This window comes from Acomys minous (genome assembly GCF_964271855.1).
Source record: "Acomys minous genome assembly, chromosome: 14".
NCBI classification, from domain to species: domain Eukaryota; kingdom Metazoa; phylum Chordata; class Mammalia; order Rodentia; family Muridae; genus Acomys; species Acomys minous.
The window spans coordinates 63,781,011-63,796,210 of NC_140496.1; positions in this window are offsets into that span (position 1 = coordinate 63,781,011).

The window sequence follows — 15,200 nt, forward strand, 5'->3', positions numbered from 1 at the left end:
TTCCTTAGGCAAGGCTATATAGCAGTTCTGGGCAAAGTGGCAGCAAGCAGTAATTATCATCAAAATACAGCAGACCAACCAACAATTTCCCTTTTCTGTCTAAATAAAAAGGTCATTTTTTAAAAAATACAGTAATGACAATTATGAAAAACAAAGAGGGAAGACTAACATATATAATGTCTAATCAAGAGGTATTTGGCAACCTTGAAGAAAATATTATCTTGGTGAGTCTAAAGTTTTGAACCTAAATCAATTATCAACACTCATATATATCAACCTAAAAACATCTATCTAGACCTAAAAATATGCTCTTAACTCCTAAACAACGAAGCTTAATTATAAAACTCAACCATCTGGCCTTCAACCCCATCAGAGACTTGAGAAGGAATAAAATTAATTACCTGAGTAAACAGGAAGTGCAGGTTAGCAGGTTGCAAAATGAAAAATGACAGTATGCTTCCTGAACAGTTACCCAAAACTCTGGGTATCACATTGGAGCATCATCTTCAGCCCTCTGGCCCAGTGTATCTGACAGTCATATTTGTGAAACGTGAACTAATGAGAAATTGCTTACCCTATCTTGGCAGAGTTTGGCCGTCAACTCTGACTGCACCAAAACTTGCTTATTTCAGTCAGAATTATGTCTGTGGCAGAAAAGAAGGACATTTTGTCCAGTGGCTTGTTTGTCACATTCAAAGCCATCTCCACAAAGAGGTTCTTCAATGTTCATCATCTTTGAGGTACGCTGGATGTTGCCAGGAATTAACCTGTCTTATTGTCAAAGAAACCTTAAAATAATATATATATCTTTAGAGCTGGGTGTGATGGCACAGGCCTTTAATCCCAGCACTCAGGAGGCAGGGGCATAGCACAGGCCTTTAATCCCAGCACTCAGGAAGAAGAGGCAGACAGATTGATGTGAGTTTGAGGCCAGCCTGGTCTACAAAGTGAGTCTAGGACAGCCAAGGCCACACAGAGAAATCCTGTCTTGAAAAAAACAAAAAGAAATCTCTAAATGCCATATTCTGTATGTCTTTAAGGTTTCTGAAGACCTTATCTGCCACACCTTCAGTCCAGCTCTGGGAATTGAGAAGAAGAGAGAAGAGAGATGGATCCAAAGTAGGGAGAATTGAGCAGGCAGTGAACGGCTGGTTAAGGGAAACCAACCTTTGCTTGAACAACTAGGTAGGGGAACCAGTTGTTGAGGAGAGGTTGAGGAACAGAGGAAAAGAAACACTTGGAGACTCAGGCATATACAGTACAAGGTGAAGGTCGTAAAGCCCAGGAAAACTTCATTTTCTGTCTCTCTGTCTCTGTCTCTGTCTCTGTCTTGTTTGCTGTCTGACTCCTTGCTCATTGTCACCCATCTTTCTATCTCTTTTTACTTGCTGTTCTCCATCTTTCTATCTCTCTTGCTGTTCCCCGTCTCACTCTAGCTTACTCTCTCATGTCTGTTACTTGTTTTCCTTCTCTCCTGAGGACAACCCCAATATTTTATTGAAATGAAGTTCAGTATTTTTCATTACAGATTACATCATGAATTTTTTCATCTTTTACAATCAATAGGGCAATCAAAAATCAACACAGTAACAAGGAAATCCAAAAAGTTCTGTAACCTACAACAAAACATACAACAAAATCAATTTTCAAGCAATAGTCAGCAGGACCTGATGGTTGTCTTTTAAACAATATGTGGAAAAGTTTAATCATAAATTTCCCCAGGCTAAAGCCTATGTGTTTGCAAGAATCTCATAGCAACATAGCTTGAGCTAAATATTCTCTAAAGAAAAAAAATGACCTATTTTCAGTCCCAGACCAACAGGTGTGCTATGCAAGCCTAGACTTACTACCAAAGAGTCCTCTATTATAACGTATCTGTAAAGCATGATGTTCCAACTCCATCTTCTATTGCTCTCAAAGAAGATTCTGAAGAAACTTTTCTAAAGGTAACAGTTTCTAGCCAGATACTGTGATGTCCAGGTTTTAACTTTCTTTCATGCAGTCTCTGCCTGGGTGCTCACAGTCAGAGCAAAAAACTCTGTCATTGTCTCAAGCCTTTGGCCAGATGCCCTTTTTCAACACTCTCTATGTGAAAAAGTTTTCCCTGTATGATTTTCCTTGTGGCTGAGAAATAAAGAGAAAAAAAAACAGTTTTAGGAGAAATATCATATTTTAAACAAAATTACACTTGAGCCATAGATAATATTTAGGGGCATTGGTGATCAGCTGGAGATCTTTGGAACTTTGTCAAGCAAATTCTCAACAGCTATTCTAGATGTCTAAGATCATGTAAGACAGTTGGAGATCTTTGAAACTTTGTCAAGCAAAGCCTCTATGATTTATCCTCATGTCTGTGACATTTATATAACTGTTTTACCTTATCTATCTATAAAATCATATCTATCTGTTAAACTCATTCTGAGAGGAGGCTGAGAAGAATGTACATTCTTTTATGTGCAGGTGGAATGTTCTGAAAATATCTATGAAGTTCATTTGGTTTATAGCTCCAACATTTCTCTGTTTACTCTTTGTCTGGATGATCTGTCCTTGGTGAGAGTTGGGTATTGAAGTCTCCCAGTGTCTGTGCATAAAGGGTCAATGTGCCATTTAAGCTGTGGTCGTCCTTCTTTTACAAAGTGGGTGCCCTTGTGTTTGGAACAAAGATGTCAAGAGTTGAAATGTCATCTTGATGGATTTTTACTTTGATGAATATGTAGTGTCCTTCTCCATCTCTTGATTAATTTTGGTTTGAAGTCTATTTTGTTAGATATTAAAATGGCTACACAAGCTTACTTCTTAGGTCCGTTTACTTGGTTTATCTTCTCCCAACCCTTTTCCCAGAGGTAATGCTTATCCTTTAAGTTGAGGTATGTTTCTTACAGGTGGCAAAAAGATGGGTCCTGTTTTCAGATCCATTATGTTAATCTTTGTATTTTTAGTGGGGGAATTGAAGCCAATGATATTGAGAAATATCAATAAACAATGATTGTAAATTGCTATTATTTTTTGGTGGTTGCGGTGATAGTGAGTATAGTGTATGTGCGCACACCTGTGTGGGTGTGTTTGTGTGTGTGTGTGTGTGTGTGTGTGTGTTTGTCTGTCTGTGTCTGTGTCTCTGTGTATCTGTGTGTGTGAATGTATGTGTGTCCATCTCTTTTTTTTGTTTTACTGATATAAGATTATTTATTTACTATGTTTTTATCAATATAGTTAACCTTCTTGGGTGAGAATTTTTCTTTCTAGCTCTTTCTGTATGGCTGGATTTGTAGATAGATAATGTAAAAATTCACTGTATCATGGAATGTCTTTTTCTCCATTTAGGATTATTGAAAGCTTTGCTGGGCATAGCAATCTGGGCTAACATCTGTGGTCTCATTCTGAAGGACATTTTTTCAAGCCCTTCTGAGGCTCAGAGTCATCATTGAAAAGTCAGATGTAATTCTAATAATCTGACTTTATATATTACTTGGTGTTTTTCCTTTACATGTGTTAATATCTTTTCTTTGTTCTTTATGTTTTAGTGTATTAATATTATGTGGTGATAGAACTTTTCTAGTCCAGTCCATTTGGTGTTCTGTATACTGCTTGGACCTTTGTTGGCATGTCCCTTGTTTAGGTTAGGAAAATTTCAATCTGTGATTTTGTTAAAAATATTTTCTGAGCCTTGAGATAGAGCTGTCCAATTTCCCGAGAAAGCACCAGACTGATCCCAGAGTGGTAGTGCAAGTTTGCATTCTCAACAGCCGTGAGGAGTGTTCCCTTTCTCCACATCCTCACCAGCATGTGCTGTCACTTGTGTGTTTGATCTTAGCCATTCTGATGGGTGTAATATGGAATCTCAGAGTCATTCTGATTTGCATTTCCCAGATGACTAAGGATATTGAGCATTTCTTTCAGTGTTTCTTGACCATTTGGTATTCTTCTGTTAAGAATTCTCTTTTTTAGCTCTGTGCCTGTTTTTCAATTGGATTGTTTAGTTTGATAGTGCTTAATTTCTTTAATTCTTTATATATTTTGTATATTAGCCCTTTGACAGATGTAGAGTTGGTTAAGTTCTTTTCTCAATCTGTAGGCTGATGTTTTGTTCCATTGACAGTGTCTTTTGCTTTACAGAAGGTTTTCAGTTTTCTGAGATCCCATTTATTAGTGGTTGATCTCAGAGCCTGAGCTGTTGGTGTTCTGTTAAGGAAATTGTCTCCTAAACAATGAGTTCAAGGCTCTTCCCCCACTTTCTTGTCCAATAGACTTAGTGTGTGGCTTTACATTGAGGTTTTTGGTCCACTTGGATTTGAGTTTTGTGCAGGATAATAGATATGGATCTAAAGACCCAGCTACACCACTCCTGGGCATATGCCCAAGAGATTTCTCCTCATACAGTAAGGCCATTTGCTCAACTATGCTCATAGCCACTATTCATAATATCCAGAAACTGGAAACATCCCAGAATGGATAAAGAAACTGTGGTACATTTACACAACAGAATACTACTCAGCTCTTAAAAACAAGGAAATCATGAAATTTGCAGGCAAATGAGTGGAACTAGAAAAGATTATCTTGAGTGAGGTAACCCAGACTCAGAAAGACACACATGGTATGTACTCATAAGTAGATTTTAGCCATATAATACAGGATAACCATATTACAACCCACAGACCCAAAGAGAATAAGTAACAAGGAGGATCCAAGGGAGGATGCTTAAACCTCACTCAGAAGTGGAAATAGGATGGATAGCAGAAGTGTCTAAATAGAGGGAGTATGGAGATAAATGAGAGTCGATATCAGAAATGAGTGTAGGAGGAAGGACAGAGGACTTTCGGAGAGAAAAGAAACTTTGGGCAGGGGCTTCTCTGTCACAAGCAGAAGGCCTATGGCAGGATAGGCTCCAGGGAAGATATGACTGTGACTCTAGCTTGAGACTTCTAGCCACAGGGGCCATGGAAACTGAAGAGGACACCCACTAACTAGACAACACTCCTAGTAGAAGGAAGGGAACACCAACCCCACCCATGGAAACTTACACCCAGGACTTGCCCTGCCTACAAGATGTGAAGAGACTGGGATGGAGGAGAGATTGAGGAAATGTACAGCCAGTGCCTGGCTCAACCTGAGACCCACCCACGGGAGACAGCCAACCCCTGGCACTAATGTCAATACTCTATTGTGGTTGCAGATAGGAGCCTAGCATGGCTGCCCTCTGAATGGCCCCACTCAAAAGCTGTTGGAAACACATGCAGAGACCCACAGCCAAACATTGGGTAGAGTAGGGGGAGTCTTATTTAACAGTGGAAGGGAATGATGGAGGACTCAGAGGGGACAGTAGTTCTACAGGAGAACCGACACACCCAACTAACCAGGACACAGGAGTTCTGTGGAGATAGGGGCTCTAGGCAGGGACTGTTCATGAACTGGACCTGGGCCCCTACACACAGATGTAGCTGATGGGCAGCTTGGTCATCATGTGGAGTCCCTAGTGAGAGAAGTGGGAGCTGTGGATATTGTAAATGGAATTATTCTGTTTCCTCTACTCAAATGTGTTGTTGGTGTATAGAAAAGGCATTGACATTTGTGTATTGATTTTGTATCCTGTTACCTAACTAATACTATTTGTCATATCCAACAACTTACTGGTGAAATATTTATGTCTTCATCTTTTAAGTGTAGGATTCTGTCAATTATGAATAAAAACCTGTGAGAAAGAAGGAAATCATTCTGCTTTTTTTGCTTTATTGTTATGACTAATAATCCAAGAAGAATGTTGGGTTAGACTGGTGATAGTGGAGAGCACTATTTCATTCCTGTTTTTAAAGGAAAATCTCTCATTTTTAACATTCATTTTAATTGTGGCTATAATTCTATTGCATATGCTATTTATCCTACTGGGGTATAATCTCTCAATTTCTTTGTTCTGAAGAGATTTTTTTTTACTTTATTAATTTATTCTTGTTACATCTCAATGGTTATCCCATCCCTTGTATCCTCCCATTCTTCCCTCTCTCCCATTTTCCCCTTATTCCCCTCCCCTATGACTGTTCCTGAGGGGGATTACCTCCCCCTGTATATGTTCATAGGGTATCAAGTCTCTTCTTGGTAACCTGCTGTCCTTCCTCTGAATGCCACCAGGTCTCCCCCTCCAGGGGACATGGTCAAAGTTGAGGCACCAGAGTATGTGAGAAAGTAATATCCCACTCTCCACTCTACTGTGGAGAGTGTTCTGTCCATTGTCTAGATCTGGGTAGGGGTTTAAGGTTTACCGCCTGTATTGTCCTTGGCTGGTGCCTTAGTTTGAGCGGGACCCCTGGGCCCAAATCTGCCTATCATAATGTTCTACTTGTAGGCTTCTAGGACCCTCTGGATCCTTCTACTTTGCCATTCTCCCATGCTTCTCTCATCTAGAGTCCCACTAGAATGTCCTCCCCTCTGTCTCAGTTTCCTGGTAAGTGAAGGCTTTCGTGGGACATGCCCCTTGGGCTAATATGCAGATATAAGTGAGTATATACCATTTGAGTCTTTCTGCTTCTGGGTTAACTCACTCATTATGAACATTTCTAGCTCAATCCATTTATCCACAAATTTCGGGAATTCCTTGTTTTTAATAGCTGAATAGTATTCCATAGTGTATGATCATCTCTTTAGACGCAGAGAAAGCATTTGATAAAATCCAACACCCATTCATGTTTAAAGTTTTAGAGAGATCGGGAATACAAGGCACTTTCCTCAACATAATAAAGGCTATATATAGGAAACCAATATCCAAAATCAAAGTAAATGGTGAGATACTCAAGGAAATTCCTTTAAAATCAGGAACAAGGCAAGGCTGCCCACTCTCTCCATATCTCTTCAATATAGTACTCGAAGTTCTAGCCAGAGCAATAAGACAACAAAAGGAAATCAAGGGTATTCAAATGGGAAAGGAGGAAGTCAAATTATCCCTATTTGCAGATGGTATGATAGTCTACATAAGTGACCCTCAAAATTCCACCTGAAGAGATATGTTGAATTTTTCAAAACATTTTATCATCTTATTTTTTTTCTCTTAATAAGTCAAGTAAGTACCACCTATACGTGCATGTCTATGGGTGCATACTCAAAGAAATCTGCCTCCTGCAGCAGCCATCAGCTGTCAGTAGCTCCTCAGCAGGAGGTAGAATCTTGTGAGTGCTTGGAATTTTAAATGGCTTGATCCTATGCAGATAATCAGAGCTACTATGAATTAATGAGTGTAATAGCAAGTCATATACAGAAGATATAATTTTGCAGCATTCTTCCTAATCCTCCAGCCATTTCATTCCTGGTACATCCTCTTCAGTGGTGGTCTCTGATTCTTGGCATGGGCAGAGATGTTGATAAAGGTGTCTACTATGTAGCAATTTCTTTCGAGGTAGATGATCATACCTTGGTGCTAAGCTTGTTAAGAAACAAAATATACTCAAGGGAGGATGAAATGGTCCATCCTCCAGAGAAGCTTGTTAAGACACTGAACGTTGGAAAGGTGGGTGAAACACTCAGTATTGAGTGGAAAACTCCCTAAATACATAGGAAGTAAAAAAACTTAAGATTCAGGAAATCCTTGAAACTGACCAGATCCATAAGGCCCCTCTCCTTTATACAAAAAGTAAGGATTGATGAGCTACTCCTCTTATAATTGAATTATTCATCATTAATATATGAAACAATCAAATTTAGGTGATCAGTTTTCTCAGAATTGTTAACCTGAGTAGAACATTCTTGTCACATCTATTGAAAAGGCCACCGCTCTCATTTCAACCACCTCGACTGCCTATTCTGTTTCCCCTTCTGAGTGAGGCTTAATCATCCTCCCCTGGGTCCTCCTTGTAACATATATTCTTTGGATCTGTGAATCGTAGTATGGAGGATGGAGCTCAGACATGGAGAGGGCAGGGACAGGAGGGCAGAGGGTCTGAAGAGAGAAGAAAAACCATGGGCAGAGGCATCTCGGTGATAAGCTGGGTACATAGATCAGGGCAAGTCTCTGGGAGGACATGGGACTGACTCTAGCTTAGATTTCCAGTAGGGAGGGCCATGGAGACTGAAGAGGATGCCCTCTAACTAGACAATACTCCTGGTAGAGGGAGAAGAACACCAACTCACCCACAAAAACTGACCCAAAATATATTCTGCCTACAGGATGCACAGGGCTAAAGAGATTGAGAGAGGAGATTGAGGGAATGTCCAACCAACGCTTGGCCCGACCTGAGATGTGAGACCCAACCCCTGATACTGTTAACGATAAGCTGCTATGCTCACAGACAGGAGCCTAGCATGGCTGTCCCCTGAGAGGCTACACCAAGCAGCAGATCCAGACAGATACAGAAACTCACAGGCAAACATTGGGTGAAGCCTAGAGAGTCTTGTGAGGACATGGGGTGATGGATAGATAGAAGGACCTAGATGTAACAGGAGCTCTGCAAGAAGACCAACAGAGCCAACTAACCAAGGCCCAGTGGGGTTGAAGGAGACTGAAGCACCAACCAAGGACCGTGAATAGACTTGACCTACATCCCCCAAACAGATGTAGCAGATGGACAGCTTAGGCTTCATGTGGGTCCCCTAGTAAAGGGAGTAGAGGGTGCCTCTGACATAGACTCAATTGCCTGCTTTTTGGTCACTCCTCACTAGCAGGGCTGCCTCAACAGGCCACAGGAAAGAGGACATGCTCAGTCCTGATGCAACTTGATGAACAGGAGTGGGTGGGTCTCCCCATTCCTGAGGAATAGGGGAGGGGGAGGAGGAAAGAGGGAGGGACGGTGGAACCAGCAGGAGAGGAGGGTGCTATGATTGTGATATAATGTGAATAAATAAATGTATTTAGTAAAAAAACTACTAAAAAAGAAAAGACTACCATTAATACTAATCAAACATCATTAAATTTTCAATAACAAGATACATACCGTTGGACTGGATAAATCAGTAACTATATATTTTGTTCACTAATTACTGTGATAGTGAAAATAACACTCTGCCCTGAGCTCAGCTCTGTTTAAACGAAAGCTGGGTGACTTTTAAAGCTTGAGACACACTGAGGCAGTCTTTCTCAACCTTCTTAATGCTGCAGTCCTTTCATACAGTTTCTTATGTTGTAGTGACCCACGACTGTAAAATTATTTCTGCTAGTACTTCATAACTGTAATTTTTCTACTTTTATGGATCATAATGTAAATATATGACATGCATGATATCTGCTATGAGACCCCTGTGAAAGGGTTGTCCAACCGTCACAGGGTGTCCACAAGTTGAGAAACACTGCACTGAAGCAAATGGACTGAAAGATAAGCAAGTGAATTGGGCCATATGATCAGGCCTTCTAGACTAGCTCATTTAAACCCAAATGCAGAATAAAAAAACAAGCTTTGAAAATCTTTCAGGTACAAGACTGTGATGCAAGTTAGAGTAAGTTGCCCACCAAATTTAAGTAATTCCCCTTCCACTGGAACTAAGAAGCAGCAGTTGTTGCCTTCGTTTTAAAGAAATGGCTCTCATATCTAAGAAGATAATTCTGGGTGGCAGATAAACATCTCAAAGAACACAGAAAGAATTTATAATTGCAAGCTTTCTAAAGTTAGTGCTGTAAGACACAGTTCAGGGGAGTATTAATGTATCATGAAGACTTGGTCTCAAGTCAGTGTTGAGCTTCCTTGGGAAGGCATTTTACAGGAAGGCGGTCCTTTAGGGACGGATAGACTGAGAAGTCAGACTAGAATTTTGTTAAGTCTTTGGTTTTATTGTTTGAATGGAGCTGTTATATACAGATGTCTTTGCATCTTTCAACCCTGGCCTCATTCTCAATTTGCTAAACAATGCCAACAAGGTTTTAACTTCCCAAACAATACAACCTGTCATATTTACTTCAAATATTGCAATTGTAAATTTAAAATTGGGATTGGTATTTCTAAACAAATTGCAATTTTTCTTAAAAGACATCTCAATACATTTTCACATATTTTCGAATTCACATGTTTAGATTCCACCAAAATGATTTCTGTTGATGTTTTTAATCGGGGTTGAATTTAACCTATAACTTAAGTTGTGAAGAATAGATGCATGTAAAATACTGAGTCACCACCACCACCAAGCCTCTGCCTGCCAGCTCATTTGAAATCACACCAAACAGCCAACAGCAGTAAACTCAGGGTTACTAGAAGTAGAAAAGATCATCCCCCAAGCCATCTAACTTAGACAAACATAGTATGTTCTCACTTATCAGTGGATATTAGCTGTAAAATATAGAATAACCATGCTATAATCCACAGACCCAAAGAAGATGAGTAACAAGGAGGGCAAAAGGGAGGACACTTAAATCTAACTTAAAAGGGAAAATAGAATAGACATCGGGGTGGGTGGATGAAGGGAAGTGGGTGGGAGAGGAAGTGTGGAGGGGAGCAAGAGGGATCAAGTTCAGGAAGGATGGAGGGAGAGGATACTGTGAGAACTGGAGTCAATGGAGTTGGTTGCATCTCTGGGACTAGCTTGAAATCTAGGACATTGGAAACTCACAGGAATCTATGAAGGTGACTATAAGTAACCTATCAATGGGAAGATATGGTACCAGAAATAACCATCTCCTTTAACCATCCAATGGAGGGATTGGGACACCAACCCAGCCACAACCCCTTTGACCCACAATTTACCCTACCTACAAGATGCTCAGGGGTAAAGATGGAGCAGAAATTGAGGGAATGATCGACCAATGACTGGCCAAGACTGAGACACATGCCATGAGAGAGCTCACCCCTGACACGGTTCATGATATACTGCTGTACTTGCAGGCAGGCATCTAGCATAACTGTCATCTGATAGGCCTCACCTAGCAACCTAGGAAACAGATAGAGACTCACCGCTAAACATTAGGCAGAGCTTAGGGTATCCTGTGGAAGAGGGAGATAAAGTATTGAAGGAGCCAGAGAGGTCAAGGGCATCACAAGAAGACCTACAGAATCAAATAACTTAGGCCCACAGAGACTGAGCAACCAAATAGAGAGCATGCGTGGGGCAGAACTAGGACCTCTGCGCATGTGATAGATGTGCAGCTTGTTCTTCATGTGGGCCCTCTAAACATTTGGAACAGGTGCTGTCTCTGACTCTGTTGCCTGCCTTTGAGTACCTTTCCCCTAATTGGGCTGCTTTGTTTAGCCACAGTAGTTGATGTTCCTAGTCCTACTGCAATCTTGATATGCCAAAGGGAGTTGGTGTCCTTGGGAGGCCTCGCCCTTTTACTGAGGAGAAAAGGAGAAGGCGTGGCTGGCAAGGAATGGAGGTGTGAGAGAGGGACTGGAAGGAGAGGAGAGAGGGGAAGCTGTGATTATGATGTAAACTTAATTAGTTAATTAATTAAAAATAGGTAAAATATTGCATTTGCCAATTATTAAAGGGCCTATGATTATATACGTTCAAGATAGGTCTCTCTTATTTAGCATTTTGATAAAATCTTATTATTTCCCTGTGATTGCCTCATTTCTTTGTCAGATTTTAATTTCGTGTTCTTTTTATTTATGATTCCATTAAAATAATTCTCTTTTTATTTTCTCTCTATGGCAAATAGAAATATAGTTTGTTTGTCTTGTTTTACTGTGTTGGTTTTATGTCAAAGAATATTGCTAAACTTTATTACTTCTTATATTTTACTTGTAGTTATTTTGGATTTCTCATTGTTATACTCATGCTATTTGGTAAATAAAAATATTTATCTGATTCTGCTCCCTTCTTTATGCCTTATCTTTGTCTTCCAGTTTTTGCTCATTTGAACTTAATAGTAACTTTTAGAATAAGTTATGGCTTATTTTCTTTTTGCACTACTGATATTGTATCCAGGGCCCTGTACATCCCAGGCAGATACTTTACTGCTGAGCTTTATGATCTTACTGTTAATCTCACAGACAGTCATCAGTAAGTCATAATTTGGTTTGACTCTTATATAGGCTGTATCAAATATTGTCATATTTTAAAGGTTATTTCATGGCTTCTACTTTTAAATCATGATACAAAAGCTTGAATCAGATTAAGGTTCTGCCAACTAGCTGTTCTAAGTAGGTGGGTTCAATTTCAGATACAACAGTTATCATCATAGAATATAAAAATTCCAGAAATTTGGTACTGTTGAGAGGTTGTCTAATATTTCACATCCAGGTCGTACTCTGAATATTTGCCCATCATTGGTGCACACTAGCAGTTGAACACTCCGCAGAAGGTCCACTATCAAAATGCAGAGAAAACAGAGCATTGGAACAGTATGGTTTGGGGAGACAAATATAAACTTGGGGGACAGCTTCTCAGCAAGAATAAGCATTTGGAGTGCTGCAACTATATTCATTAAGCTTCCACTTTAACATATTTGTTAAAATATAAGGGGAAAAAAAGAACCTTGAGCAGACAGAGTAAATTTTACCAGTTACACATAATACTAAAAGAAAAGAATTTCAGTTCCTGCCAGTTAGGGAGCAGGCTCCAAGAATGCACAACTCTAATCAGGTGAAATTTTCAGTGTTCTGATATAGGCAGTGGAGATAAAATAGACATAGTCAGAGCTTCACTAAAAGAACCTGTTCTGATCTCAAGACTAGAGTAAGATACCATCCCTATTCTAAATGTCTACTAATGGACAACATGAGTTGTCCCATAAAGAAAAATAACATCATATGGAGACTTCTCAATTTTTTATATATAATGTTTGGCAGCCAAGCAAAAAGCTGTATAGATGTCAAGACACAGGCTTAAATCACCCTTAGTTTATTCAAAGGAAAAAGTTGAAAATAAAAGAAGAAATAGACTTGGGATAGAGAAATGGCTCAGAGGTTAAGAGCACTGGCTGCTCTTCCAAAGGTCCTGAGTTCAATTTCCAAAAACCAAATGGTGGCTCACAACCATCTGTAATGAGATCTGGTGTCCTCTTCTGGTGTGCAGATGTACATGCAGGTAGAATGCTATACACATAATAAATAAATAAATCTTTTTAAAAAAGAAATAGAAATAGACTCAGAGGTTATCTTGGCATAGGGTAAGAATTATAACAATTAATTTGTTAAAATGAAGTAAAGTAGAGAGAAGAAATTAGAAAATGTCCAGACAATTGAAATACATGGAAAAAGAAATTAATGTTTAAAAATAAATAAGATAATTAAAATTAAGAACAGTAGAAAATTTTCTGTTTCTGATTTTATATCTTTTTAAAAAGCAATGCACATTGGGTTTTACTTATTTTCCTTATGATTCATTACAACATTAGTTTTCTCTTTAATTCATTTTTTCTGTGTGTGTGTGTGTGTGTGTGTGTGTGTGTGTGTGTGTTTAAGACAGACTCTTGCTATGTAACCCAGGCTACCCTGGAGCTCACTATATCACTGCATTCTGAATGCCGAGATTATAGTAGTGCATCATGGTGGTGCCTGGTCACTTTAATTGTGAACATTTTAATTGATTTTAATACTGATATGCATTCCTAAGGTAAATTCATCCTGGTCATTTTACTTACTTGCTACTACATTTTTGCCACTTTCTTTCCTAAGAATTTTTGTGTCTATGCTTATGAGTGAAATTGGCTTTGGCTTGTAGGTTTTTCTATATTCAATGTTGATGTCAAATTTGTATTTGCCTCATGATTGAGCAAAAGTATGTTCCATCTTAACGCTCCTTGAAAGAGCCTGAAAGCCTGGAATAAATTTGGTTGAACAGGTTACTTCCTAACCTTCTCTCATTAACCTCTCTCCCTTACCTTCACTTTTCTCTTCTTTCTCAGTCTAAATCTTAATGTGGCAACAAAATAAAAACTGCTTTCTCTCTTTTATAAGGACTATTTTTTTTTCTCCTGACAATTCCAGGTAATGCATTGAACCTGGTCTGATTTTTATTTATAGTTAATTTGTACTTTTATCTCCTTTCCAAAATTTGATCAAGATGATGACAATAAAGGCAGAAATAAATAATTAAAATGTGAAATTGTACCTGGGCCCACTGGAGTACACCTGTAAACCCAGCACTCAGGGGAGGCAGAGGCAGGTAGATCTCTGAGGCCAGCCTGGTCTACAAAGCAAGTCCAGGACAGTCCAGACTACACAGAAAAACCCTTTCTCAAAAAACAAAACAAAAATAATGATAATGTGTCAGTACTGGTGGTACATGCCTGTAATTCCAGCACTTGGGAGGCTAAAGTAGGAGAACCATACAGAACTGCATAGTAAGTTCAAAGCCAACATAGACTACATACAGAGGTAGTGCCAATTTTTACTACATACTATATTCAAGGCCAGCCTGGACTACACACTGTGTTAAATGACAGTATGGACTACATAGTAGGAATATGTCTTAAGAAAATGTCATAATGTCTACACCTACCAAGATAGGTGTAGAGTAATTTTAATTCAGATCATGGCTGCCCTGGCATGAGATCACACCCAAAGACCTTTTAGGTCTGTGTCATCTGGCTGGAATACAAACATGCCTTTAATGCAGGAGACAGAGGCAGTAAGCCTCTAAGACAACAGTTGAACCAGGAGAATTAAAGCTCCTTTTACATATGGTGCTCAACATGGTAAGAAAACCCAAGGTGACTGAAGAAGAAGAAGAAAGTCCACAGATGTTGCAGAAGCTGAGGACACCTGAAAGAAGCATCCCAGAGGACAGGAGACATCTGAAAGAAAGCCACAAAGGAGAAATTCACCTGGAATCATCTCCAGAGGAAAATTCAGTTCAGAGAGACTCTTGAGGCCCCAGAGCAGTGGGAGGAGCCTCGAGCCCAGAGCCAAGAACGATGCAGGAGTCTCTGAGACAGTGAATCACAGTAAGCCATGCCAAAAAAGGACAGTTTTAATTATATAGACAGATTTTTTTCCTGCATTAAAAATGGGAAACTCCATTTCATATCCTTTGAGAACAGGGATAGGATGAGGGTAGAAACACTACTTGAAAAAGCCATTGCACTGCTCATGACAATTATGACCAATGGAGGGAACACCGCTCTACTATCAATTGCAATATTTATATTTTTTTCTCTCCAAAAAGGTTGAAAAATCACTATACAAGAAAAATTAGTTATGATAATACAAAGGCTGGAAAGATAAGAGACAGAGGATGTGAGAGAACAGAAAATACTTTATTGTGAGCCTATGATACCTAATACAACTGAGGATCAAAGTATACAGGAAAATGATAATGAGTAAGAAGCCTGGCTTGCTGGAGTGAAGCCCAGCTCA